We start from the raw sequence: 23,312 nt of genomic DNA, 5'->3' as shown, positions 1-23,312 counted from the left end.
ATTCATGTATCCATGTATCCATGTATCCATCCACAGTGGGTTGACTTCCCTTGCGTGCCTGGGCACAGGCACGGTGGGTGGGTAGGTGGGTGGGTGGACCACTCGGCGAGGTGGGGCGGAACGTCCGAGGTCCAGGGTGGGTCAGGATTCCAGAAGCTGGGAGGGACCTCGGGTGGGTGGAAGGGGAAGTCACGGGTGGGTGAGGGCGCTGTTGCAGGAAGCCCGTGGAACCGTCCAGGAGGGGAGGGAGGGGAGAAGAAGCGAGGAGGGGAGATGTGTGTGCGGCCAAGGCTGGCACTCACTGGCTGGGCCCGTGGTGCGTCCAGGGCAGGCAGAGGAGGGCTGGTGGGGGCTCTGGGGGAGGTTGTAGGCAGCGTGAGGCAGGCAGCGCGAAGAAGCGAGGAGGCACGGTGGGCTGGGGCGTGTCGTGTGGGTGGGGCTCGGGCCGGGCTGAGGGGCGGGCGTGTCGCTGTGTGATGTGCGTCTCTCGGCTGGGGGATGGGCTTTGGTCTCGGGGCTCGTGCGAGCTCGTCGTCGTCGTCGGGCATCGGGCGTCGGGCGTCGGGCGAGCGAGTGAGCGAGCGAGCGAGAGCGCAGCAGGCTCTTGGGGCTTGTCGGCGCCGCCCGCCCTCGTATACGGCCATACCACCCTGAACGCGCCCGATCTCGTCTGATCTCGGAAGCTAAGCAGGGTCGGGCCTGGTTAGTACTTGGATGAGAGACCGCCTGGGAATACCGGGTGCTGTAGGCTTTTTGGACTCCCCTCTGTCTCTCTCTCCCTTTTGGCCACGGCCACGGCGACCCAGGCTCAGGCCAGCGCCATCCACACCCCACAACCCCCCAAGGAGCCCACCCTCGTCCTCTCACAGGCTTGCCCTCTCACGGGAGGCTCCTGGAGCCCTAAGACAGGGCACACCACGCTGGGCACCTCGGCACCACCCTGCTGAGTTAGCTAGCAACGGGACACGGGACGGGAGAGCCTCTCTCCATTTGCACCGAGCCCAGGCTGGCCTGAACACTCCATCCTCATCCAACACCGCACTTGCCTTCCACCGTGTGTGTGTGTGTGTGTGTGTGTGTGTGTGTGTGTGTGAAAGAGAGAGAGACAGAGAGAGAGAGAGAGAGAGAGACAGAGAGACAGAGAGAGGGAGAGACACAGGGAGAGAGAGAGATTCTGTGTATCTTGCCCCTCCTGCCTTCTGCTAATTCACCTGGGTCCCTGTGTGTGTGTGTGTGTGTTTGTTTGTGTGGAAGCTGAGGACCCTCCGGGCTTGCTTGCTCAATCAGCCAGTAAAAACAAGTGTGTGTGTGTGTGTGTGTGTGTGTGTGTGTGTGTGCCTGAGGGTAGGGGCAGGTGTGGCAGCCTGCGAGTGAGTGGTGTGAGTGTGTGTGCGCGTGCGTGGCCGTGTCTGTGTGTTGCCTGCACCTTCTAGCCGTCCTCCTTTTTTGTCCGGGTGCGCAAGCTGCAGTGCCCTGACATGTGTCTGTTTCCGTGGGTGCGTGGGTGGGTAGGGGGCGAGTTTGTGTGCCTGTCCGGGTGTGGTGTGTGCTTGCGCTCTGGAGGGAGGGCAAGGGCAGTGCAGTGCGTGCCTCTTGGGCTAGCCTGTGCCGATGGGTGTGGCTGTGCGTGTCCCAGGTGGGCTGGGATGCCATCCATCCATCCATCCATCCATCCATCCATCCACCCATCCATTCATGTATCCATGTATCCATGTATCCATCCACAGTGGGTTGACTTCCCTTGCGTGCCTGGGCACAGGCACGGTGGGTGGGTAGGTGGGTGGGTGGACCAGTCGGGGAGGTGGGGCGGAACGTCCGAGGTCCAGGGTGGGTCAGGATTCCAGAAGCTGGGAGGGACCTCGGGTGGGTGGAAGGGGAAGTCACGGGTGGGTGAGGGCGCTGTTGCAGGAAGCCCGTGGAACCGTCCAGGAGGGGAGGGAGGGGAGAAGAAGCGAGGAGGGGAGATGTGTGTGCGGCCAAGGCTGGCACTCACTGGCTGGGCCCGTGGTGCGTCCAGGGCAGGCAGAGGAGGGCTGGTGGGGGCTCTGGGGGAGGTTGTAGGCAGCGTGAGGCAGGCAGCGCGAAGAAGCGAGGAGGCACGGTGGGCTGGGGCGTGTCGTGTGGGTGGGGCTCGGGCCGGGCTGAGGGGCGGGCGTGTCGCTGTGTGGTGTGTGTCTGTCGGCTGGGGGCTGGGCTCTGGTCTCGGGGCTCGTGTGAGCTCGTCGTCGTCGTCGGGCATCGGGCGTCGGGCGTCGGGCGGGCGAGTGAGCGAGCGAGCGAGAGCGCAGCAGGCTCTTGGGGCTTGTCGGCGCCGCCCACCCTCACCTACGGCCATACCACCCTGAACGCGCCCGATCTCGTCTGATCTCGGAAGCTAAGCAGGGTCGGGCCTGGTTAGTACTTGGATGGGATTCCCCCTGGGAATACCGGGTGCTGTAGGCTTTTTGGACTCCCCTCTGTCTCTCTCTCCCTTTTGGCCACGGCCACGGCGACCCAGGCTCAGGCCAGCGCCATCCACACCCCACAACCCCCCAAGGAGCCCACCCTCGTCCTCTCACAGGCTTGCCCTCTCACGGGAGGCTCCTGGAGCCCTAAGACAGGGCACACCACGCTGGGCACCTCGGCACCACCCTGCTGAGTTAGCTAGCAACGGGACACGGGACGGGAGAGCCTCTCTCCATTTGCACCGAGCCCAGGCTGGCCTGAACACTCCATCCTCATCCAACACCGCACTTGCCTTCCACCGTGTGTGTGTGTGTGTGTGTGTGTGTGTGTTTGTGTGTGTGTGTGTGAAAGAGAGAGAGACAGAGAGAGAGAGAGAGAGAGAGACAGAGAGACAGAGAGAGGGAGAGACACAGAGAGAGAGAGAGATTCTGTGTATCTTGCCCCTCCTGCCTTCTGCTAATTCACCTGGGTCCCTGTGTGTGTGTGTGTGTGTTTGTTTGTGTGGAAGCTGAGGACCCTCCGGGCTTGCTTGCTCAATCAGCCAGTAAAAACAAGTGTGTGTGTGTGTGTGTGTGTGTGTGTGTGTGTGTGTGTGTGTGTGTGCCTGAGGGTAGGGGCAGGTGTGGCAGCCTGCGAGTGAGTGGTGTGAGTGTGTGTGCGCGTGCGTGGCCGTGTCTGTGTGTTGCCTGCACCGTCTAGCCGTCCTCCTTTTTTGTCCGGGTGCGCAAGCTGCAGTGCCCTGACATGTGTCTGTTTCCGTGGGTGCGTGGGTGGGTAGGGGGCGAGTTTGTGTGCCTGTCCGGGTGTGGTGTGTGCTTGCGCTCTGGAGGGAGGGCAAGGGCAGTGCAGTGCGTGCCTCTTGGGCTAGCCTGTGCCGATGGGTGTGGCTGTGCGTGTCCCAGGTGGGCTGGGATGCCATCCATCCATCCATCCATCCATCCATCCACCCATCCATTCATGTATCCATGTATCCATGTATCCATCCACAGTGGGTTGACTTCCCTTGCGTGCCTGGGCACAGGCACGGTGGGTGGGTAGGTGGGTGGGTGGACCAGTCGGCGAGGTGGGGCGGAACGTCCGAGGTCCAGGGTGGGTCAGGATTCCAGAAGCTGGGAGGGACCTCGGGTGGGTGGAAGGGGAAGTCACGGGTGGGTGAGGGCGCTGTTGCAGGAAGCCCGTGGAACCGTCCAGGAGGGGAGGGAGGGGAGAAGAAGCGAGGAGGGGAGATGTGTGTGCGGCCAAGGCTGGCACTCACTGGCTGGGCCCGTGGTGCGTCCAGGGCAGGCAGAGGAGGGCTGGTGGGGGCTCTGGGGGAGGTTGTAGGCAGCGTGAGGCAGGCAGCGCGAAGAAGCGAGGAGGCACGGTGGGCTGGGGCGTGTCGTGTGGGTGGGGCTCGGGCCGGGCTGAGGGGCGGGCGTGTCGCTGTGTGGTGTGTGTCTGTCGGCTGGGGGCTGGGCTCTGGTCTCGGGGCTCGTGTGAGCTCGTCGTCGTCGTCGGGCATCGGGCGTCGGGCGTCGGGCGGGCGAGTGAGCGAGCGAGCGAGAGCGCAGCAGGCTCTTGGGGCTTGTCGGCGCCGCCCGCCCTCGTCTACGGCCATACCACCCTGAACGCGCCCGATCTCGTCTGATCTCGGAAGCTAAGCAGGGTCGGGCCTGGTTAGTACTTGGATGGGAGACCGCCTGGGAATACCGGGTGCTGTAGGCTTTTTGGACTCCCCTCTGTCTCTCTCTCCCTTTTGGCCACGGCCACGGCAACCCGGCGACCCAGGCTCAGGCCAGCGCCATCCACACCCCACAACCCCCCAAGGAGCCCACCCTCGTCCTCTCACAGGCTTGCCCTCTCACGGGAGGCTCCTGGAGCCCTAAGACAGGGCACACCACGCTGGGCACCTCGGCACCACCCTGCTGAGTTAGCTAGCAACGGGACACGGGACGGGAGAGCCTCTCTCCATTTGCACCGAGCCCAGGCTGGCCTGAACACTCCATCCTCATCCAACACCGCACTTGCCTTCCACCTTGTGTGTGTGTGTGTGTGTGTGTGTGTGAAAGAGAGACAGAGAGAGAGAGATAGAGAGACAGATAGACAGAGAGAGGGAGAGACACAGAGAGAGAGAGAGATTCTGTGTATCTTGCCCCTCCTGCCTTCTGCTAATTCACCTGGGTCCCTGTGTGTGTGTGTGTGTGTTTGTTTGTTTGTGTGGAAGCTGAGGACCCTCCGGGCTTGCTTGCTCAATCAGCCAGTAAAAACAAGTGTGTGTGTGTGTGTGTGTGTGTGTGTGTGTGTGTGTGTGCCTGAGGGTAGGGGCAGGTGTGGCAGCCTGCGAGTGAGTGGTGTGAGTGTGTGTGCGCGTGCGTGGCCGTGTCTGTGTGTTGCCTGCACCGTCTAGCCGTCCTCCTTTTTTGTCCGGGTGCGCAAGCTGCAGTGCCCTGACATGTGTCTGTTTCCGTGGGTGCGTGGGTGGGTAGGGGGCGAGTTTGTGTGCCTGTCCGGGTGTGGTGTGTGCTTGCGCTCTGGAGGGAGGGCAAGGGCAGTGCAGTGCGTGCCTCTTGGGCTAGCCTGTGCCGATGGGTGTGGCTGTGCGTGTCCCAGGTGGGCTGGGATGCCATCCATCCATCCATCCATCCATCCATCCACCCATCCATTCATGTATCCATGTATCCATGTATCCATCCACAGTGGGTTGACTTCCCTTGCGTGCCTGGGCACAGGCACGGTGGGTGGGTAGGTGGGTGGGTGGACCAGTCGGCGAGGTGGGGCGGAACGTCCGAGGTCCAGGGTGGGTCAGGATTCCAGAAGCTGGGAGGGACCTCGGGTGGGTGGAAGGGGAAGTCACGGGTGGGTGAGGGCGCTGTTGCAGGAAGCCCGTGGAACCGTCCAGGAGGGGAGGGAGGGGAGAAGAAGCGAGGAGGGGAGATGTGTGTGCGGCCAAGGCTGGCACTCACTGGCTGGGCCCGTGGTGCGTCCAGGGCAGGCAGAGGAGGGCTGGTGGGGGCTCTGGGGGAGGTTGTAGGCAGCGTGAGGCAGGCAGCGCGAAGAAGCGAGGAGGCACCGTGGGCTGGGGCGTGTCGTGTGGGTGGGGCTCGGGCCGGGCTGAGGGGCGGGCGTGTCGCTGTGTGGTGTGTGTCTGTCGGCTGGGGGCTGGGCTCTGGTCTCGGGGCTCGTGTGAGCTCGTCGTCGTCGTCGGGCATCGGGCGTCGGGCGTCGGGCGGGCGAGTGAGCGAGCGAGCGAGAGCGCAGCAGGCTCTTGGGGCTTGTCGGCGCCGCCCGACCTCGTCTACGGCCATACCACCCTGAACGCGCCCGATCTCGTCTGATTTCGGAAGCTAAGCAGGGTCGGGCCTGGTTAGTACTTGGATGGGAGACCGCCTGGGAATACCGGGTGCTGTAGGCTTTTTGGACTCCCCTCTGTCTCTCTCTCCCTTTTGGCCACGGCCACGGCGACCCAGGCTCAGGCCAGCGCCATCCACACCCCACAACCCCCCAAGGAGCCCACCCTCGTCCTCTCACAGGCTTGCCCTCTCACGGGAGGCTCCTGGAGCCCTAAGACAGGGCACACCACGCTGGGCACCTCGGCACCACCCTGCTGAGTTAGCTAGCAACGGGACACGGGACGGGAGAGCCTCTCTCCATTTGCACCGAGCCCAGGCTGGCCTGAACACTCCATCCTCATCCAACACCGCACTTGCCTTCCACCGTGTGTGTGTGTGTGTGTGTGTGTGTGTGTGTGTGTGTGTGTGTGTGAAAGAGAGAGAGACAGAGAGAGAGAGAGAGAGAGAGAGAGACAGAGAGACAGAGAGAGGGAGAGACACACAGAGAGAGAGAGATTCTGTGTATCTTGCCCCTCCTGCCTTCTGCTAATTCACCTGGGTCCCTGTGTGTGTGTGTGTGTGTTTGTTTGTGTGGAAGCTGAGGACCCTCCGGGCTTGCTTGCTCAATCAGCCAGTAAAAACAAGTGTGTGTGTGTGTGTGTGTGTGTGTGTGTGTGTGTGTGTGTGTGTGTGTGTGCCTGAGGGTAGGGGCAGGTGTGGCAGCCTGCGAGTGAGTGGTGTGAGTGTGTGTGCGCGTGCGTGGCCGTGTCTGTGTGTTGCCTGCACCGTCTAGCCGTCCTCCTTTTTTGTCCGGGTGCGCAAGCTGCAGTGCCCTGACATGTGTCTGTTTCCGTGGGTGCGTGGGTGGGTAGGGGGCGAGTTTGTGTGCCTGTCCGGGTGTGGTGTGTGCTTGCGCTCTGGAGGGAGGGCAAGGGCAGTGCAGTGCGTGCCTCTTGGGCTAGCCTGTGCCGATGGGTGTGGCTGTGCGTGTCCCAGGTGGGCTGGGATGCCATCCATCCATCCATCCATCCATCCACCCATCCATTCATGTATCCATGTATCCATGTATCCATCCACAGTGGGTTGACTTCCCTTGCGTGCCTGGGCACAGGCACGGTGGATGGGTAGGTGGGTGGGTGGACCAGTCGGCGAGGTGGGGCGGAACGTCCGAGGTCCAGGGTGGGTCAGGATTCCAGAAGCTGGGAGGGACCTCGGGTGGGTGGAAGGGGAAGTCACGGGTGGGTGAGGGCGCTGTTGCAGGAAGCCCGTGGAACCGTCCAGGAGGGGAGGGAGGGGAGAAGAAGCGAGGAGGGGAGATGTGTGTGCGGCCAAGGCTGGCACTCACTGGCTGGGCCCGTGGTGCGTCCAGGGCAGGCAGAGGAGGGCTGGTGGGGGCTCTGGGGGAGGTTGTAGGCAGCGTGAGGCAGGCAGCGCGAAGAAGCGAGGAGGCACGGTGGGCTGGGGCGTGTCGTGTGGGTGGGGCTCGGGCCGGGCTGAGGGGCGGGCGTGTCGCTGTGTGGTGTGTGTCTGTCGGCTGGGGGCTGGGCTCTGGTCTCGGGGCTCGTGTGAGCTCGTCGTCGTCGTCGGGCATCGGGCGTCGGGCGTCGGGCGGGCGAGTGAGCGAGCGAGCGAGAGCCCAGAAGGCTCTTGGGGCTTGTCGGCGCCGCCCGCCCTCGTCTACGGCCATACCACCCTGAACGCGCCCGATCTCGTCTGATCTCGGAAGCTAAGCAGGGTCGGGCCTGGTTAGTACTTGGATGGGAGACCGCCTGGGAATACCGGGTGCTGTAGGCTTTTTGGACTCCCCTCTGTCTCTCTCTCCCTTTTGGCCACGGCCACGGCAACCCGGCGACCCAGGCTCAGGCCAGCGCCATCCACACCCCACAACCCCCCAAGGAGCCCACCCTCGTCCTCTCACAGGCTTGCCCTCTCACGGGAGGCTCCTGGAGCCCTAAGACAGGGCACACCACGCTGGGCACCTCGGCACCACCCTGCTGAGTTAGCTAGCAACGGGACACGGGACGGGAGAGCCTCTCTCCATTTGCACCGAGCCCAGGCTGGCCTGAACACTCCATCCTCATCCAACACCGCACTTGCCTTCCACCGTGTGTGTGTGTGTGTGTGTGTGTGTGTGTGTGTGTGTGTTTGAAAGAGAGAGAGACAGAGAGAGAGAGAGAGACAGAGACAGAGAGACAGAGAGAGGGAGAGACACAGAGAGAGAGAGAGATTCTGTGTATCTTGCCCCTCCTGCCTTCTGCTAATTCACCTGGGTCCCTGTGTGTGTGTGTGTGTGTTTGTTTGTGTGGAAGCTGAGGACCCTCCGGGCTTGCTTGCTCAATCAGCCAGTAAAAACAAGTGTGTGTGTGTGTGTGTGTGTGTGTGTGTGTGTGTGTGTGTGTGTGTGTGTGTGTGTGTGTGTGCCAGAGGGTAGGGGCAGGTGTGGCACCCTGCGAGTGAGTGGTGTGAGTGTGTGTGCGCGTGCGTGGCCGTGTCTGTGTGTTGCCTGCACCGTCTACCCGTCCTCTTTTTTTGTCCGGGTGCGCAAGCTGCAGTGCCCTGACATGTGTCTGTTTCCGTGGGTGCGTGGGTGGGTAGGGGGCGAGTTTGTGTGCCTGTCCGGGTGTGGTGTGTGCTTGCGCTCTGGAGGGAGGGCAAGGGCAGTGCAGTGCGTGCCTCTTGGGCTAGCCTGTGCCGATGGGTGTGGCTGTGCGTGTCCCAGGTGGGCTGGGATGCCATCCATCCATCCATCCATCCATCCATCCACCCATCCATTCATGTATCCATGTATCCATGTATCCATCCACAGTGGGTTGACTTCCCTTGCGTGCCTGGGCACAGGCACGGTGGGTGGGTAGGTGGGTGGGTGGACCAGTCGGCGAGGTGGGGCGGAACGTCCGAGGTCCAGGGTGGGTCAGGATTCCAGAAGCTGGGAGGGACCTCGGGTGGGTGGAAGGGGAAGTCACGGGTGGGTGAGGGCGCTGTTGCAGGAAGCCCGTGGAACCGTCCAGGAGGGGAGGGAGGGGAGAAGAAGCGAGGAGGGGAGATGTGTGTGCGGCCAAGGCTGGCACTCACTGGCTGGGCCCGTGGTGCGTCCAGGGCAGGCAGAGGAGGGCTGGTGGGGGCTCTGGGGGAGGTTGTAGGCAGCGTGAGGCAGGCAGCGCGAAGAAGCGAGGAGGCACGGTGGGCTGGGGCGTGTCGTGTGGGTGGGGCTCGGGCCGGGCTGAGGGGCGGGCGTGTCGCTGTGTGGTGTGTGTCTGTCGGCTGGGGGCTGGGCTCTGGTCTCGGGGCTCGTGTGAGCTCGTCGTCGTCGTCGGGCATCGGGCGTCGGGCGTCGGGCGGGCGAGTGAGCGAGCGAGCGAGAGCCCAGCAGGCTCTTGGGGCTTGTCGGCGCCGCCCGCCCTCGTCTACGGCCATACCACCCTGAACGCGCCCGATCTCGTCTGATCTCGGAAGCTAAGCAGGGTCGGGCCTGGTTAGTACTTGGATGGGAGACCGCCTGGGAATACCGGGTGCTGTAGGCTTTTTGGACTCCCCTCTGTCTCTCTCTCCCTTTTGGCCACGGCCACGGCAACCCGGCGACCCAGGCTCAGGCCAGCGCCATCCACACCCCACAACCCCCCAAGGAGCCCACCCTCGTCCTCTCACAGGCTTGCCCTCTCACGGGAGGCTCCTGGAGCCCTAAGACAGGGCACACCACGCTGGGCACCTCGGCACCACCCTGCTGAGTTAGCTAGCAACGGGACACGGGACGGGAGAGCCTCTCTCCATTTGCACCGAGCCCAGGCTGGCCTGAACACTCCATCCTCATCCAACACCGCACTTGCCTTCCACCGTGTGTGTGTGTGTGTGTGTGTGTGTGTGTGTGTGTGTGTGAAAGAGAGAGAGACAGAGAGAGAGAGAGAGAGAGAGACAGAGAGACAGAGAGAGGGAGAGACACAGAGAGAGAGAGAGATTCTGTGTATCTTGCCCCTCCTGCCTTCTGCTAATTCACCTGGGTCCCTGTGTGTGTGTGTGTGTGTTTGTTTGTGTGGAAGCTGAGGACCCTCCGGGCTTGCTTGCTCAATCAGCCAAAAAAAACAAGTGTGTGTGTGTGTGTGTGTGTGTGTGTGTGTGTGTGTGTGTGTGTGCCTGAGGGTAGGGGCAGGTGTGGCAGCCTGCGAGTGAGTGGTGTGAGTGTGTGTGCGCGTGCGTGGCCGTGTCTGTGTGTTGCCTGCACCGTCTAGCCGTCCTCCTTTTTTGTCCGGGTGCGCAAGCTGCAGTGCCCTGACATGTGTCTGTTTCCGTGGGTGCGTGGGTGGGTAGGGGGCGAGTTTGTGTGCCTGTCCGGGTGTGGTGTGTGCTTGCGCTCTGGAGGGAGGGCAAGGGCAGTGCAGTGCGTGCCTCTTGGGCTAGCCTGTGCCGATGGGTGTGGCTGTGCGTGTCCCAGGTGGGCTGGGATGCCATCCATCCATCCATCCATCCATCCACCCATCCATTCATGTATCCATGTATCCATGTATCCATCCACAGTGGGTTGACTTCCCTTGCGTGCCTGGGCACAGGCACGGTGGGTGGGTAGGTGGGTGGGTGGACCAGTCGGCGAGGTGGGGCGGAACGTCCGAGGTCCAGGGTGGGTCAGGATTCCAGAAGCTGGGAGGGACCTCGGGTGGGTGGAAGGGGAAGTCACGGGTGGGTGAGGGCGCTGTTGCAGGAAGCCCGTGGAACCGTCCAGGAGGGGAGGGAGGGGAGAAGAAGCGAGGAGGGGAGATGTGTGTGCGGCCAAGGCTGGCACTCACTGGCTGGGCCCGTGGTGCGTCCAGGGCAGGCAGAGGAGGGCTGGTGGGGGCTCTGGGGGAGGTTGTAGGCAGCGTGAGGCAGGCAGCGCGAAGAAGCGAGGAGGCACGGTGGGCTGGGGCGTGTCGTGTGGGTGGGGCTCGGGCCGGGCTGAGGGGCGGGCGTGTCGCTGTGTGGTGTGTGTCTGTCGGCTGGGGGCTGGGCTCTGGTCTCGGGGCTCGTGTGAGCTCGTCGTCGTCGTCGGGCATCGGGCGTCGGGCGTCGGGCGGGCGAGTGAGCGAGCGAGCGAGAGCCCAGCAGGCTCTTGGGGCTTGTCGGCGCCGCCCGCCCTCGTCTACGGCCATACCACCCTGAACGCGCCCGATCTCGTTTGATTTCGGAAGCTAAGCAGGGTCGGGCCTGGTTAGTACTTGGATGGGAGACCGCCTGGAAATACCGGGTGCTGTAGGCTTTTTGGACTACCCTCTGTCTCTCTCTCCCTTTTGGAACAAGGCCACGGCGACCCAGGCTCAGGCCAGCGCCATCCACACCCCACAACCCCCCAAGGAGCCCACCCTCGTCCTCTCACAGGCTTGCCCTCTCACGGGAGGCTCCTGGAGCCCTAAGACAGGGCACACCACGCTGGGCACCTCGGCACCACCCTGCTGAGTTAGCTAGCAACGGGACACGGGACGGGAGAGCCTCTCTCCATTTGCACCGAGCCCAGGCTGGCCTGAACACTCCATCCTCATCCAACACCGCACTTGCCTTCCACCGTGTGTGTGTGTGTGTGTGTGTGTGTGTGTGTGTGTGTGAAAGAGAGAGAGACAGAGAGAGAGAGAGAGAGAGAGACAGAGAGACAGAGAGAGGGAGAGACACAGAGAGAGAGAGAGATTCTGTGTATCTTGCCCCTCCTGCCTTCTGCTAATTCACCTGGGTCCCTGTGTGTGTGTGTGTGTGTTTGTTTGTGTGGAAGCTGAGGACCCTCCGGGCTTGCTTGCTCAATCAGCCAGTAAAAACAAGTGTGTGTGTGTGTGTGTGTGTGTGTGTGTGTGTGTGTGTGTGTGCCTGAGGGTAGGGGCAGGTGTGGCAGCCTGCGAGTGAGTGGTGTGAGTGTGTGTGCGCGTGCGTGGCCGTGTCTGTGTGTTGCCTGCACCTTCTAGCCGTCCTCCTTTTTTGTCCGGGTGCGCAAGCTGCAGTGCCCTGACATGTGTCTGTTTCCGTGGGTGCGTGGGTGGGTAGGGGGCGAGTTTGTGTGCCTGTCCGGGTGTGGTGTGTGCTTGCGCTCTGGAGGGAGGGCAAGGGCAGTGCAGTGCGTGCCTCTTGGGCTAGCCTGTGCCGATGGGTGTGGCTGTGCGTGTCCCAGGTGGGCTGGGATGCCATCCATCCATCCATCCATCCATCCATCCACCCATCCATTCATGTATCCATGTATCCATGTATCCATCCACAGTGGGTTGACTTCCCTTGCGTGCCTGGGCACAGGCACGGTGGGTGGGTAGGTGGGTGGGTGGACCAGTCGGCGAGGTGGGGCGGAACGTCCGAGGTCCAGGGTGGGTCAGGATTCCAGAAGCTGGGAGGGACCTCGGGTGGGTGGAAGGGGAAGTCACGGGTGGGTGAGGGCGCTGTTGCAGGAAGCCCGTGGAACCGTCCAGGAGGGGAGGGAGGGGAGAAGAAGCGAGGAGGGGAGATGTGTGTGCGGCCAAGGCTGGCACTCACTGGCTGGGCCCGTGGTGCGTCCAGGGCAGGCAGAGGAGGGCTGGTGGGGGCTCTGGGGGAGGTTGTAGGCAGCGTGAGGCAGGCAGCGCGAAGAAGCGAGGAGGCACGGTGGGCTGGGGCGTGTCGTGTGGGTGGGGCTCGGGCCGGGCTGAGGGGCGGGCGTGTCGCTGTGTGGTGTGTGTCTGTCGGCTGGGGGCTGGGCTCTGGTCTCGGGGCTCGTGTGAGCTCGTCGTCGTCGTCGGGCATCGGGCGTCGGGCGTCGGGCGGGCGAGTGAGCGAGCGAGCGAGAGCGCAGCAGGCTCTTGGGGCTTGTCGGCGCCGCCCGCCCTCGTCTACGGCCATACCACCCTGAACGCGCCCGATCTCGTCTGATCTCGGAAGCTAAGCAGGGTCGGGCCTGGTTAGTACTTGGATGGGAGACCGCCTGGGAATACCGGGTGCTGTAGGCTTTTTGGACTCCCCTCTGTCTCTCTCTCCCTTTTGGCCACGGCCACGGCAACCCGGCGACCCAGGCTCAGGCCAGCGCCATCCACACCCCACAACCCCCCAAGGAGCCCACCCTCGTCCTCTCACAGGCTTGCCCTCTCACGGGAGGCTCCTGGAGCCCTAAGACAGGGCACACCACGCTGGGCACCTCGGCACCACCCTGCTGAGTTAGCTAGCAACGGGACACGGGACGGGAGAGCCTCTCTCCATTTGCACCGAGCCCAGGCTGGCCTGAACACTCCATCCTCATCCAACACCGCACTTGCCTTCCACCGTGTGTGTGTGTGTGTGTGTGTGTGTGTGTGTGTGTGTGTGTGAAAGAGAGAGAGACAGAGAGAGAGAGAGAGACAGAGAGACAGAGAGAGGGAGAGACACAGAGAGAGAGAGAGATTCTGTGTATCTTGCCCCTCCTGCCTTCTGCTAATTCACCTGGGTCCCTGTGTGTGTGTGTGTGTGTTTGTTTGTGTGGAAGCTGAGGACCCTCCGGGCTTGCTTGCTCAATCAGCCAGTAAAAACAAGTGTGTGTGTGTGTGTGTGTGTGTGTGTGTGTGTGTGTGTGCCTGAGGGTAGGGGCAGGTGTGGCAGCCTGCGAGTGAGTGGTGTGAGTGTGTGTGCGCGTGCGTGGCCGTGTCTGTGTGTTGCCTGCACCTTCTAGCCGTCCTCCTTTTTTGTCCGGGTGCGCAAGCTGCAGTGCCCTGACATGTGTCTGTTTCCGTGGGTGCGTGGGTGGGTAGGGGGCGAGTTTGTGTGCCTGTCCGGGTGTGGTGTGTGCTTGCGCTCTGGAGGGAGGGCAAGGGCAGTGCAGTGCGTGCCTCTTGGGCTAGCCTGTGCCGATGGGTGTGGCTGTGCGTGTCCCAGGTGGGCTGGGATGCCATCCATCCATCCATCCATCCATCCATCCACCCATCCATTCATGTATCCATGTATCCATGTATCCATCCACAGTGGGTTGACTTCCCTTGCGTGCCTGGGCACAGGCACGGTGGGTGGGTAGGTGGGTGGGTGGACCAGTCGGCGAGGTGGGGCGGAACGTCCGAGGTCCAGGGTGGGTCAGGATTCCAGAAGCTGGGAGGGACCTCGGGTGGGTGGAAGGGGAAGTCACGGGTGGGTGAGGGCGCTGTTGCAGGAAGCCCGTGGAACCGTCCAGGAGGGGAGGGAGGGGAGAAGAAGCGAGGAGGGGAGATGTGTGTGCGGCCAAGGCTGGCACTCACTGGCTGGGCCCGTGGTGCGTCCAGGGCAGGCAGAGGAGGGCTGGTGGGGGCTCTGGGGGAGGTTGTAGGCAGCGTGAGGCAGGCAGCGCGAAGAAGCGAGGAGGCACGGTGGGCTGGGGCGTGTCGTGTGGGTGGGGCTCGGGCCGGGCTGAGGGGCGGGCGTGTCGCTGTGTGGTGTGTGTCTGTCGGCTGGGGGCTGGGCTCTGGTCTCGGGGCTCGTGTGAGCTCGTCGTCGTCGTCGGGCATCGGGCGTCGGGCGTCGGGCGGGCGAGTGAGCGAGCGAGCGAGAGCGCAGCAGGCTCTTGGGGCTTGTCGGCGCCGCCCGCCCTCGTCTACGGCCATACCACCCTGAACGCGCCCGATCTCGTCTGATCTCGGAAGCTAAGCAGGGTCGGGCCTGGTTAGTACTTGGATGGGAGACCGCCTGGGAATACCGGGTGCTGTAGGCTTTTTGGACTCCCCTCTGTCTCTCTCTCCCTTTTGGCCACGGCCACGGCAACCCGGCGACCCAGGCTCAGGCCAGCGCCATCCACACCCCACAACCCCCCAAGGAGCCCACCCTCGTCCTCTCACAGGCTTGCCCTCTCACGGGAGGCTCCTGGAGCCCTAAGACAGGGCACACCACGCTGGGCACCTCGGCACCACCCTGCTGAGTTAGCTAGCAACGGGACACGGGACGGGAGAGCCTCTCTCCATTTGCACCGAGCCCAGGCTGGCCTGAACACTCCATCCTCATCCAACACCGCACTTGCCTTCCACCGTGTGTGTGTGTGTGTGTGTGTGTGTGTGTGTGTGTGTGTGTGTGTGTGAAAGAGAGAGAGACAGAGAGAGAGACAGAGAGAGACAGAGAGACAGAGAGAGGGAGAGACACAGAGAGAGAGAGAGATTCTGTGTATCTTGCCCCTCCTGCCTTCTGCTAATTCACCTGGGTCCCTGTGTGTGTGTGTGTGTGTTTGTTTGTGTGGAAGCTGAGGACCCTCCGGGCTTGCTTGCTCAATCAGCCAGTAAAAACAAGTGTGTGTGTGTGTGTGTGTGTGTGTGTGTGTGTGTGTGTGTGTGCCTGAGGGTAGGGGCAGGTGTGGCAGCCTGCGAGTGAGTGGTGTGAGTGTGTGTGCGCGTGCGTGGCCGTGTCTGTGTGTTGCCTGCACCGTCTAGCCGTCCTCCTTTTTTGTCCGGGTGCGCAAGCTGCAGTGCCCTGACATGTGTCTGTTTCCGTGGGTGCGTGGGTGGGTAGGGGGCGAGTTTGTGTGCCTGTCCGGGTGTGGTGTGTGCTTGCGCTCTGGAGGGAGGGCAAGGGCAGTGCAGTGCGTGCCTCTTGGGCTAGCCTGTGCCGATGGGTGTGGCTGTGCGTGTCCCAGGTGGGCTGGGATGCCATCCATCCATCCATCCATCCATCCATCCACCCATCCATTCATGTATCCATGTATCCATGTATCCATCCACAGTGGGTTGACTTCCCTTGCGTGCCTGGGCACAGGCACGGTGGGTGGGTAGGTGGGTGGGTGGACCAGTCGGCGAGGTGGGGCGGAACGTCCGAGGTCCAGGGTGGGTCAGGATTCCAGAAGCTGGGAGGGACCTCGGGTGGGTGGAAGGGGAAGTCACGGGTGGGTGAGGGCGCTGTTGCAGGAAGCCCGTGGAACCGTCCAGGAGGGGAGGGAGGGGAGAAGAAGCGAGGAGGGGAGATGTGTGTGCGGCCAAGGCTGGCACTCACTGGCTGGGCCCGTGGTGCGTCCAGGGCAGGCAGAGGAGGGCTGGTGGGGGCTCTGGGGGAGGTTGTAGGCAGCGTGAGGCAGGCAGCGCGAAGAAGCGAGGAGGCACCGTGGGCTGGGGCGTGTCGTGTGGGTGGGGCTCGGGCCGGGCTGAGGGGCGGGCGTGTCGCTGTGTGGTGTGTGTCTGTCGGCTGGGGGCTGGGCTCTGGTCTCGGGGCTCGTGTGAGCTCGTCGTCGTCGTCGGGCATCGGGCGTCGGGCGTCGGGCGGGCGAGTGAGCGAGCGAGCGAGAGCGCAGCAGGCTCTTGGGGCTTGTCGGCGCCGCCCGCCCTCGTCTACGGCCATACCACCCTGAACGCGCCCGATCTCGTCTGATCTCGGAAGCTAAGCAGGGACGGGCCTGGTTAGTACTTGGATGGGAGACCGCCTGGGAATACCGGGTGCTGTAGGCTTTTTGGACTCCCCTCTGTCTCTCTCTCCCTTTTGGCCACGGCCACGGCGACCCAGGCTCAGGCCAGCGCCATCCAAACCCCACAACCCCCCAAGGAGCCCACCCTCGTCCTCTCACAGGCTTGCCCTCTCACGGGAGGCTCCTGGAGCCCTAAGACAGGGCACACCACGCTGGGCACCTCGGCACCACCCTGCTGAGTTAGCTAGCAACGGGACACGGGACGGGAGAGCCTCTCTCCATTTGCACCGAGCCCAGGCTGGCCTGAACACTCCATCCTCATCCAACACCGCACTTGCCTTCCACCTTGTGTGTGTGTGTGTGTGTGTGTGTGTGTGTGTGTGTGTGTGTGAAAGAGAGAGAGACAGAGAGAGAGAGAGAGACAGAGAGACAGAGAGAGGGAGAGACACAGAGAGAGAGAGAGATTCTGTGTATCTTGCCCCTCCTGCCTTCTGCTAATTCACCTGGGTCCCTGTGTGTGTGTGTGTGTGTTTGTTTGTGTGGAAGCTGAGGACCCTCCGGGCTTGCTTGCTCAATCAGCCAGTAAAAACAAGTGTGTGTGTGTGTGTGTGTGTGTGTGTGTGTGTGTGTGTGCCTGAGGGTAGGGGCAGGTGTGGCACCCTGCGAGTGAGTGGTGTGAGTGTGTGTGCGCGTGCGTGGCCGTGTCTGTGTGTTGCCTGCACCTTCTAGCCGTCCTCTTTTTTTGTCCGGGTGCGCAAGCTGCAGTGCCCTGACATGTGTCTGTTTCCGTGGGTGCGTGGGTGGGTAGGGGGCGAGTTTGTGTGCCTGTCCGGGTGTGGTGTGTGCTTGCGCTCTGGAGGGAGGGCAAGGGCAGTGCAGTGCGTGCCTCTTGGGCTAGCCTGTGCCGATGGGTGTGGCTGTGCGTGTCCCAGGTGGGCTGGGATGCCATCCATCCATCCATCCATCCATCCATCCACCCATCCATTCATGTATCCATGTATCCATGTATCCATCCACAGTGGGTTGACTTCCCTTGCGTGCCTGGGCACAGGCACGGTGGGTGGGTAGGTGGGTGGGTGGACCAGTCGGCGAGGTGGGGCGGAACGTCCGAGGTCCAGGGTGGGTCAGGATTCCAGAAGCTGGGAGGGACCTCGGGTGGGTGGAAGGGGAAGTCACGGGTGGGTGAGGGCGCTGTTGCAGGAAGCCCGTGGAACCGTCCAGGAGGGGAGGGAGGGGAGAAGAAGCGAGGAGGGGAGATGTGTGTGCGGCCAAGGCTGGCACTCACTGGCTGGGCCCGTGGTGCGTCCAGGGCAGGCAGAGGAGGGCTGGTGGGGGCTCTGGGGGAGGTTGTAGGCAGCGTGAGGCAGGCAGCGCGAAGAAGCGAGGAGGCACGGTGGGCTGGGGCGTGTCGTGTGGGTGGGGCTCGGGCCGGGCTGAGGGGCGGGCGTGTCGCTGTGTGGTGTGTGTCTGTCGGCTGGGGGCTGGGCTCTGGTCTCGGGGCTCGTGTGAGCTCGTCGTCGTCGTCGGGCATCGGGCGTCGGGCGTCGGGCGGGCGAGTGAGCGAGCGAGCGAGAGCGCAGCAGGCTCTTGGGGCTTGTCGGCGCCGCCCGCCCTCGTCTACGGCCATACCACCCTGAACGCGCCCGATCTCGTCTGATCTCGGAAGCTAAGCAGGGTCGGGCCTGGTTAGTACTTGGATGGGAGACCGCCTGGGAATACCGGGTGCTGTAGGCTTTTTGGACTCCCCTCTGTCTCTCTCTCCCTTTTGGCCACGGCCACGGCGACCCAGGCTCAGGCCAGCGCCATCCACACCCCACAACCCCCCAAGGAGCCCACCCTCGTCCTCTCACAGGCTTGCCCTCTCACGGGAGGCTCCTGGAGCCCTAAGACAGGGCACACCACGCTGGGCACCTCGGCACCACCCTGCTGAGTTAGCTAGCAACGGGACACGGGACGGGAGAGCCTCTCTCCATTTGCACCGAGCCCAGGCTGGCCTGAACACTCCATCCTCATCCAACACCGCACTTGCCTTCCACCGTGTGTGTGTGTGTGTGTGTGTGTGTGTGTTTGTGTGTGTGTGTGTGAAAGAGAGAGAGACAGAGAGAGAGAGAGAGAGAGAGACAGAGAGACAGAGAGAGGGAGAGACACAGAGAGAGAGAGAGATTCTGTGTATCTTGCCCCTCCTGCCTTCTGCTAATTCACCTGGGTCCCTGTGTGTGTGTGTGTGTGTTTGTTTGTGTGGAAGCTGAGGACCCTCCGGGCTTGCTTGCTCAATCAGCCAGTAAAAACAAGTGTGTGTGTGTGTGTGTGTGTGTGTGTGTGTGCCTGAGGGTAGGGGCAGGTGTGGCAGCCTGCGAGTGAGTGGTGTGAGTGTGTGTGCGCGTGCGTGGCCGTTTCTGTGTGTTGCCTGCACCGTCTAGCCGTCCTCCTTTTTTGTCCGGGTGCGCAAGCTGCAGTGCCCTGACATGTGTCTGTTTCCGTGGGTGCGTGGGTGGGTAGGGGGCGAGTTTGTGTGCCTGTCCGGGTGTGGTGTGTGCTTGCGCTCTGGAGGGAGGGCAAGGGCAGTGCAGTGCGTGCCTCTTGGGCTAGCCTGTGCCGATGGGTGTGGCTGTGCGTGTCCCAGGTGGGCTGGGATGCCATCCATCCATCCATCCATCCATCCACCCATCCATTCATGTATCCATGTATCCATGTATCCATCCACAGTGGGTTGACTTCCCTTGCGTGCCTGGGCACAGGCACGGTGGGTGGGTAGGTGGGTGGGTGGACCAGTCGGCGAGGTGGGGCGGAACGTCCGAGGTCCAGGGTGGGTCAGGATTCCAGAAGCTGGGAGGGACCTCGGGTGGGTGGAAGGGGAAGTCACGGGTGGGTGAGGGCGCTGTTGCAGGAAGCCCGTGGAACCGTCCAGGAGGGGAGGGAGGGGAGAAGAAGCGAGGAGGGGAGATGTGTGTGCGGCCAAGGCTGGCACTCACTGGCTGGGCCCGTGGTGCGTCCAGGGCAGGCAGAGGAGGGCTGGTGGGGGCTCTGGGGGAGGTTGTAGGCAGCGTGAGGCAGGCAGCGCGAAGAAGCGAGGAGGCACGGTGGGCTGGGGCGTGTCGTGTGGGTGGGGCTCGGGCCGGGCTGAGGGGCGGGCGTGTCGCTGTGTGGTGTGTGTCTGTCGGCTGGGGGCTGGGCTCTGGTCTCGGGGCTCGTGTGAGCTCGTCCTCGTCGTCGGGCATCAGGCGTCGGGCGTCGGGCGGGCGAGTGAGCGAGCGAGCGAGAGCGCAGCAGGCTCTTGGGGCTTGTCGGCGCCGCCCGCCCTCGTCTACGGCCATACCACCCTGAACGCGCCCGATCTCGTCTGATCTCGGAAGCTAAGCAGGGTCGGGCCTGGTTAGTACTTGGATGGGAGACCGCCTGGGAATACCGGGTGCTGTAGGCTTTTTGGACTCCCCTCTGTCTCTCTCTCCCTTTTGGCCACGGCCACGGCAACCCGGCGACCCAGGCTCAGGCCAGCGCCATCCACACCCCACAACCCCCCAAGGAGCCCACCCTCGTCCTCTCACAGGCTTGCCCTCTCACGGGAGGCTCCTGGAGCCCTAAGACAGGGCACACCACGCTGGGCACCTCGGCACCACCCTGCTGAGTTAGCTAGCAACGGGACACGGGACGGGAGAGCCTCTCTCCATTTGCACCGAGCCCAGGCTGGCCTGAACACTCCATCCTCATCCAACACCGCACTTGCCTTCCACCGTGTGTGTGTGTGTGTGTGTGTGTGTGTGTGTGTGTGTGTGTGTGTGAAAGAGAGAGAGACAGAGAGAGAGAGAGATAGAGAGACAGAGAGACAGAGAGAGGGAGAGACACAGAGAGAGAGAGAGATTCTGTGTATCTTGCCCCTCCTGCCTTCTGCTAATTCACCTGGGTCCCTGTGTGTGTGTGTGTGTGTTTGTTTGTGTGGAAGCTGAGGACCCTCCGGGCTTGCTTGCTCAATCAGCCAGTAAAAACAAGTGTGTGTGTGTGTGTGTGTGTGTGTGTGTGTGTGTGTGCCTGAGGGTAGGGGCAGGTGTGGCAGCCTGCGAGTGAGTGGTGTGAGTGTGTGTGCGCGTGCGTGGCCGTGTCTGTGTGTTGCCTGCACCTTCTAGCCGTCCTCCTTTTTTGTCCGGGTGCGCAAGCTGCAGTGCCCTGACATGTGTCTGTTTCCGTGGGTGCGTGGGTGGGTAGGGGGCGAGTTTGTGTGCCTGTCCGGGTGTGGTGTGTGCTTGCGCTCTGGAGGGAGGGCAAGGGCAGTGCAGTGCGTGCCTCTTGGGCTAGCCTGTGCCGATGGGTGTGGCTGTGCGTGTCCCAGGTGGGCTGGGATGCCATCCATCCATCCATCCATCCATCCATCCACCCATCCATTCATGTATCCATGTATCCATGTATCCATCCACAGTGGGTTGACTTCCCTTGCGTGCCTGGGCACAGGCACGGTGGGTGGGTAGGTGGGTGGGTGGACCAGTCGGCGAGGTGGGGCGGAACGTCCGAGGTCCAGGGTGGGTCAGGATTCCAGAAGCTGGGAGGGACCTCGGGTGGGTGGAAGGGGAAGTCACGGGTGGGTGAGGGCGCTGTTGCAGGAAGCCCGTGGAACCGTCCAGGAGGGGAGGGAGGGGAGAAGAAGCGAGGAGGGGAGATGTGTGTGCGGCCAAGGCTGGCACTCACTGGCTGGGCCCGTGGTGCGTCCAGGGCAGGCAGAGGAGGGCTGGTGGGGGCTCTGGGGGAGGTTGTAGGCAGCGTGAGGCAGGCAGCGCGAAGAAGCGAGGAGGCACGGTGGGCTGGGGCGTGTCGTGTGGGTGGGGCTCGGGCCGGGCTGAGGGGCGGGCGTGTCGCTGTGTGGTGTGTGTCTGTCGGCTGGGGGCTGGGCTCTGGTCTCGGGGCTCGTGTGAGCTCGTCGTCGTCGTCGGGCATCGGGCGTCGGGCGTCGGGCGGGCGAGTGAGCGAGCGAGCGAGAGCCCAGCAGGCTCTTGGGGCTTGTCGGCGCCGCCCGCCCTCGTCTACGGCCATACCACCCTGAACGCGCCCGATCTCGTCTGATCTCGGAAGCTAAGCAGGGTCGGGCCTGGTTAGTACTTGGATGGGAGACCGCCTGGGAATACCGGGTGCTGTAGGCTTTTTGGACTCCCCTCTGTCTCTCTCTCCCTTTTGGCCACGGCCACGGCGACCCAGGCTCAGGCCAGCGCCATCCACACCCCACAACCCCCCAAGGAGCCCACCCTCGTCCTCTCACAGGCTTGCCCTCTCACGGGAGGCTCCTGGAGCCCTAAGACAGGGCACACCACGCTGGGCACCTCGGCACCACCCTGCTGAGTTAGCTAGCAACGGGACACGGGACGGGAGAGCCTCTCTCCATTTGCACCGAGCCCAGGCTGGCCTGAACACTCCATCCTCATCCAACACCGCACTTGCCTTCCACCGTGTGTGTGTGTGTGTGTGTGTGTGTGTGTGTGTGAAAGAGAGAGAGACAGAGAGAGAGAGAGAGAGAGAGACAGAGAGACAGAGAGAGGGAGAGACACAGAGAGAGAGAGAGATTCTGTGTATCTTGCCCCTCCTGCCTTCTGCTAATTCACCTGGGTCCCTGTGTGTGTGTGTGTGTGTTTGTTTGTGTGGAAGCTGAGGACCCTCCGGGCTTGCTTGCTCAATCAGCCAGTAAAAACAAGTGTGTGTGTGTGTGTGTGTGTGTGTGTGTGTGTGTGTGTGTGTGTGTGCCTGAGGGTAGGGGCAGGTGTGGCAGCCTGCGAGTGAGTGGTGTGAGTGTGTGTGCGCGTGCGTGGCCGTGTCTGTGTGTTGCCTGCACCTTCTAGCCGTCCTCCTTTTTTGTCCGGGTGCGCAAGCTGCAGTGCCCTGACATGTGTCTGTTTCCGTGGGTGCGTGGGTGGGTAGGGGGCGAGTTTGTGTGCCTGTCCGGGTGTGGTGTGTGCTTGCGCTCTGGAGGGAGGGCAAGGGCAGTGCAGTGCGTGCCTCTTGGGCTAGCCTGTGCCGATGGGTGTGGCTGTGCGTGTCCCAGGTGGGCTGGGATGCCATCCATCCATCCATCCATCCATCCATCCACCCATCCATTCATGTATCCATGTATCCATGTATCCATCCACAGTGGGTTGACTTCCCTTGCGTGCCTGGGCACAGGCACGGTGGGTGGGTAGGTGGGTGGGTGGACCAGTCGGCGAGGTGGGGCGGATCGTCCGAGGTCCAGGGTGGGTCAGGAATCCAGAAGCTGGGAGGGACCTCGGGTGGGTGGAAGGGGAAGTCACGGGTGGGTGAGGGCGCTGTTGCAGGAAGCCCGTGGAACCGTCCAGGAGGGGAGGGAGGGGAGAAGAAGCGAGGAGGGGAGATGTGTGTGCGGCCAAGGCTGGCACTCACTGGCTGGGCCCGTGGTGCGTCCAGGGCAGGCAGAGGAGGGCTGGTGGGGGCTCTGGGGGAGGTTGTAGGCAGCGTGAGGCAGGCAGCGCGAAGAAGCGAGGAGGCACGGTGGGCTGGGGCGTGTCGTGTGGGTGGGGCTCGGGCCGGGCTGAGGGGCGGGCGTGTCGCTGTGTGGTGTGTGTCTGTCGGCTGGGGGCTGGGCTCTGGTCTCGGGGCTCGTGTGAGCTCGTCGTCGTCGTCGGGCATCGGGCGTCGGGCGTCGGGCGGGCGAGTGAGCGAGCGAGCGAGAGCGCAGCAGGCTCTTGGGGCTTGTCGGCGCCGCCCGCCCTCGTCTACGGCCATACCACCCTGAACGCGCCCGATCTCGTCTGATCTCGGAAGCTAAGCAGGGTCGGGCCTGGTTAGTACTTGGATGGGATTCCCCCTGGGAATACCGGGTGCTGTAGGCTTTTTGGACTCCCCTCTGTCTCTCTCTCCCTTTTGGCCACGGCCACGGCAACCCGGCGACCCAGGCTCAGGCCAGCGCCATCCACACCCCACAACCCCCCAAGGAGCCCACCCTCGTCCTCTCACAGGCTTGCCCTCTCACGGGAGGCTCCTGGAGCCCTAAGACAGGGCACACCACGCTGGGCACCTCGGCACCACCCTGCTGAGTTAGCTAGCAACGGGACACGGGACGGGAGAGCCTCTCTCCATTTGCACCGAGCCCAGGCTGGCCTGAACACTCCATCCTCATCCAACACCGCACTTGCCTTCCACCTTGTGTGTGTGTGTGTGTGTGTGTGTGAAAGAGAGACAGAGAGAGAGAGAGATAGAGAGACAGAGAGACAGAGAGAGGGAGAGACACAGAGAGAGAGAGAGATTCTGTGTATCTTGCCCCTCCTGCCTTCTGCTAATTCACC

The 23,312-nt window shown here is 63.1% G+C and overlaps 14 non-coding genes across 14 annotated transcripts; all 14 read left to right on the top strand.

Moving 5' to 3' along the window:
* Positions 1-632: 632 nt before the first annotated feature.
* Positions 633-751, top strand: n-R5s115. Its single transcript, XR_003947741.1, has one exon. It is a non-coding gene; the product is annotated as a 5S ribosomal RNA (ribosomal RNA).
* A 1,572-nt stretch (positions 752-2,323) lies between these two features.
* n-R5s114 lies at positions 2,324-2,442 on the top strand. Its single transcript, XR_003947737.1, has one exon. It is a non-coding gene; the product is annotated as a 5S ribosomal RNA (ribosomal RNA).
* A 1,588-nt stretch (positions 2,443-4,030) lies between these two features.
* Positions 4,031-4,151, top strand: n-R5s113 (nuclear encoded rRNA 5S 113). The gene has a single exon (NR_046126.1). It is a non-coding gene; the product is annotated as a nuclear encoded rRNA 5S 113 (ribosomal RNA).
* A 1,566-nt stretch (positions 4,152-5,717) lies between these two features.
* On the top strand, positions 5,718-5,836 carry n-R5s112. The gene has a single exon (XR_003947733.1). It is a non-coding gene; the product is annotated as a 5S ribosomal RNA (ribosomal RNA).
* A 1,592-nt stretch (positions 5,837-7,428) lies between these two features.
* Positions 7,429-7,549, top strand: n-R5s111 (nuclear encoded rRNA 5S 111). Its single transcript, NR_046125.1, has one exon. It is a non-coding gene; the product is annotated as a nuclear encoded rRNA 5S 111 (ribosomal RNA).
* A 1,606-nt stretch (positions 7,550-9,155) lies between these two features.
* n-R5s110 (nuclear encoded rRNA 5S 110) lies at positions 9,156-9,276 on the top strand. Its single transcript, NR_046124.1, has one exon. It is a non-coding gene; the product is annotated as a nuclear encoded rRNA 5S 110 (ribosomal RNA).
* Positions 9,277-10,858: 1,582 nt separating this feature from the next.
* Positions 10,859-10,977, top strand: n-R5s109. Its single transcript, XR_003947742.1, has one exon. It is a non-coding gene; the product is annotated as a 5S ribosomal RNA (ribosomal RNA).
* A 1,577-nt stretch (positions 10,978-12,554) lies between these two features.
* On the top strand, positions 12,555-12,675 carry n-R5s108 (nuclear encoded rRNA 5S 108). Its single transcript, NR_046123.1, has one exon. It is a non-coding gene; the product is annotated as a nuclear encoded rRNA 5S 108 (ribosomal RNA).
* Positions 12,676-14,251: 1,576 nt separating this feature from the next.
* On the top strand, positions 14,252-14,370 carry n-R5s107. The gene has a single exon (XR_003947739.1). It is a non-coding gene; the product is annotated as a 5S ribosomal RNA (ribosomal RNA).
* Positions 14,371-15,962: 1,592 nt separating this feature from the next.
* On the top strand, positions 15,963-16,081 carry n-R5s106. Its single transcript, XR_003947727.1, has one exon. It is a non-coding gene; the product is annotated as a 5S ribosomal RNA (ribosomal RNA).
* Positions 16,082-17,653: 1,572 nt separating this feature from the next.
* n-R5s105 (nuclear encoded rRNA 5S 105) lies at positions 17,654-17,774 on the top strand. The gene has a single exon (NR_046122.1). It is a non-coding gene; the product is annotated as a nuclear encoded rRNA 5S 105 (ribosomal RNA).
* A 1,566-nt stretch (positions 17,775-19,340) lies between these two features.
* Positions 19,341-19,461, top strand: n-R5s104 (nuclear encoded rRNA 5S 104). The gene has a single exon (NR_046120.1). It is a non-coding gene; the product is annotated as a nuclear encoded rRNA 5S 104 (ribosomal RNA).
* A 1,584-nt stretch (positions 19,462-21,045) lies between these two features.
* n-R5s103 (nuclear encoded rRNA 5S 103) lies at positions 21,046-21,166 on the top strand. Its single transcript, NR_046119.1, has one exon. It is a non-coding gene; the product is annotated as a nuclear encoded rRNA 5S 103 (ribosomal RNA).
* A 1,574-nt stretch (positions 21,167-22,740) lies between these two features.
* Positions 22,741-22,859, top strand: n-R5s102. Its single transcript, XR_003947736.1, has one exon. It is a non-coding gene; the product is annotated as a 5S ribosomal RNA (ribosomal RNA).
* Positions 22,860-23,312: the final 453 nt, after the last annotated feature.

This window comes from Mus musculus, chromosome 8 (assembly GCF_000001635.26).
Source record: "Mus musculus strain C57BL/6J chromosome 8, GRCm38.p6 C57BL/6J".
Taxonomy (NCBI): domain Eukaryota; kingdom Metazoa; phylum Chordata; class Mammalia; order Rodentia; family Muridae; genus Mus; species Mus musculus.
This window is presented reverse-complemented; position numbering and strand designations above follow the sequence as displayed.